Genomic DNA, 3,346 nt, shown 5'->3' with positions numbered 1-3,346 from the left:
CAAGAGCCATCAAAGAGGCTAGAACACTAGAACATGAGTATGATGGCAGAATAACACCCCAGAGGAGCTACCTTCTAGAAAACCACCTTCTGCCCTGCTTAGGGACCACAGTAATTGCTTTGGAAGGTGAACTTGTAGGGCTGTGCTGTGCTTTGAGAGCAGATGAGGGTCCTTTCCTTACAGCAAGAGAAGAAAGGTGTGTTTGCTATTCCCCTAAATCCTGCCTTGGGGATTTACCCACTCATAAAGCCTCATCAGGCAGAGGAGGGGAAAGGATGGTGGGTGCCATTTCCTTCTTGCTTGATATTATCAATTTTTGGAGTTTATAGCAGAGGAACAAGTTTTGTAGAAAATAAAATTGGGAGAGGATTGGAGTACCAGCACGGGCTATGGATGGGTGTGCCAGGACACGTGTGGTTTGCTGTACTGGCAGTCCCTTGTTGGAGGTAGGAGTTTGGGAAAGCGCTCCTTACTGTGGATGTCCAGGAATGCTATTGCAGCCTCAAATCTTGTTGCACAGAGGAGGACTCAGCCTGCAGCTCTTGCTAAATAAGCAGCTCTCAATGTGCTCTTCACACTTCTCCAGTTTCAGCTAAAACAGAACATTCACATTCATTTTCCTGTTTTTTTTTCTTTTAAGAAGCAAAAGCATGACATAGCACAGCACAAGACAAACCAGAACAACTCTGCACTCAACAAGCTGACTATTAGAGTAACCTCACAGGATTTCCTGAAACCTGGTAATGTCCAGCGAGACACAGGCAGAATTTGAAGAGAACTTCAGCAGAAATGAACGGAAAGGTCTTAGACCCAAATATTTGAACTGCAATTGGACATAACCATGAGCAACTTGACGTTAGCCCTGCTTGAAGCAGGCTGCACTAAAGACCCAATCTGCCTTCCAACTTGACTTTGCCCTTGCTGCTAGATGCCTAAAGGTTGCCCCACACAAGAAACATCAGTTAGAAGCTTGGTTGAGGCTGCTGGTGCCGTGACACTCTCCAGGGAAGGCAAGTAGATGCTTTCAGGGACTAAAAAGCTGATCTAACTCCTGGGTGATGTAACAGTGATAAACCTCCTGGAATTCAACAGAGTTGAGTTTATTTTGCTAGGTGTTTTGGACCCTGCTGTCCACTGTGCACATGCTACCCTAAGGGCATAGGCTCACATATGATGGAGCACTATCAAAGCTTTGAGCACATGAGATGTGCCAGGTACTCATCAAGAGGAGAGGAATTAGCTCTGTTGGTTAGAGTGTGGCACTAATAATGCCAAGGTCGTGGGTTTGAGCCCCGTATGGGCCACTCGTTCGAGGGTCGGACTAGATGATCTACAGAGGTCTCTTCCAACCCTACCAGTTCTATGATTCTATGGCTAGCAAAGGGGACAAAGACAAACTTGGATGTTCATTGGGAATTGCTTAGCCCTGCTCAGGTGCATTAGGAAGCTGCTACACTTCTTGGTACAGCTTAATACCACAGGCACTACAGAAGAGAACCATTTCAAGGGCCTATTAAAATTGTGGCTCATGGCCAGCACACGTGCACAAATTGAAGCAAGGTGCAGTATTGAACAGCATGACAAAGAAAGGAGCTCATGTCACTCCTCTGCTAGGTCTAGGAGCTGAGTTTGGCAGGTCTTTTGCAATCAGCATGAAAACAGGCTGCAAGAAAAGGTCCATCCAAGGTCTCTTCCAACCTGGTGGTAGAGCATTTCCAGCAGGTCTGCTTCTGCTGCCCTCAGGCCTCCTGACATGAAAGCAAAATAGGGGGTCTCAAAGCTGGTAGGTGCCCCAGCTGAGCTTGCTTTGGCCAATTGAGAAAAGTAAGGATCAGCCAGTACCTGGTGCCAACACCAAAGTGACAGGGCAGTAGCAGGGTATTTGAGCTTGTTTTCTCACAGAATTGCATAGAATGGTGGAAGCTGGAAGGGACCTCTGGAGATAATCTAGTCCAACTCTCCTGCTCAAGCAGGGAAGAGTTCATTCTCAAGCCTGTCTGGAAAAAAAAAAACTCTTGAAACAGGTGAATCAATCCCTTCTGGACCAGCCCTGCAATGCACGGGCTGGTTTCCTCAGCTTAGATAAATTGGGCCCACAGCTTTGTCCCCTACCCACCTCCTTCAGCTCACTGCCAAGACCCCATTGCTTTTCAAGGACTTTTCCATTCCTGAAAAGGAGACATATAGGAGGCCAGTAAGCAGGTGAGCACACCACTTCCAGTGGCTCTTGAAGGAGCTTTCATCTTCAGGTGCCAGAATTTGAGAGGTCCAGACCAGCAAGCCTGCAGCATGCTTCGTCTTGGCATCAACTTGCACCCTACTTGATGTCCTTGTCACAACTGACCAACTCAGGGCCTCGTAGGCCAACACTGTTGGGGTTGGAGATGCACTTTCAGGCATAGCTGGAGGAGGCTGTGCACTCTGCTTTGCAGGACCACTGCGCCAGGCAGAGCTACGAGAAAGCCCCCACTGGAGTCAAGATACTCAGGTGACAAGGGTAAGAACCAGGTTTTATTGATGTATCAGCAGCTGCTTATTCAGCTCCTTCCCTGTTAAAAACCCAAAGGAAAACCGCAAAGGAGAGCAATGTCCTAAGCTCTTCTGTGCCCTTGGTGAGGAGGAAGTCAGCGCGGGCGCTGGCACGAGGGCTCAGGTTTCCAGGAGATGACTGAAAGGAACAGACGCTACTATACGTACCAGCTGAAAAGCTCTCAGGAAAAAGCAATATTAAATTGCAAACAGCCAGAAAGGAAGCACCCCTGTTCGTGAGTGGATCCTCTCTCCGGACATTGCTTTGGGAAAGCCATGGCAACACCGAGGCCAGCTGGTGTAAGGGAAGAGGGGTGGAAAGGGGGTTTGGGCTTGAGCATCCATCCAGTTTCAGCTCCTCTGAAGGATGCAGGGATCCTTCACAGCTCCGCTTCTGCCCGCACCCCCCGAACCGCACGCAGCAGGTCCAGAGGCTCCTGTGTTTCTAGCCTAGGGATCCTACCCACTCAGGACAGCCCAGGAGACTCGGATGTTCTCTTAAATGCTGACCACAGACATCCTTCTGCCCCCAACAGCAGGTTGCCTGGCCTCCCTCCACCCTTCCGGGACTCCCCAGCTCTCCCACCATTACGAGAAGATGACCCAGTCCAGATACCACCTAACGACACACCCAAAACATCAGGCAGAGCGGGCAGGGACTGAACAGAAAGCAAGATCCTTTATTGTACACAGTACAGAATGTAATGCAGCTTTGCAGGAGATACATGGCCCTGCTCAAGTAAAGATTATTTTGACTCAATCCTCAGATTAACCCCTTCTGCACTGTAGACCTGCCGCACGGAACAAACACAAAAAA

The sequence above is a fragment of the Rhea americana genome, unplaced genomic scaffold (genome assembly GCF_003343005.1).
Source record: "Rhea americana isolate MKP2758 unplaced genomic scaffold, rheAme1 scaffold_334, whole genome shotgun sequence".
NCBI classification, from domain to species: Eukaryota; Metazoa; Chordata; class Aves; order Rheiformes; family Rheidae; genus Rhea; species Rhea americana.
The sequence above is the reverse complement of the archived record's forward strand: the minus strand, read 5'-3'. Positions refer to the sequence as shown.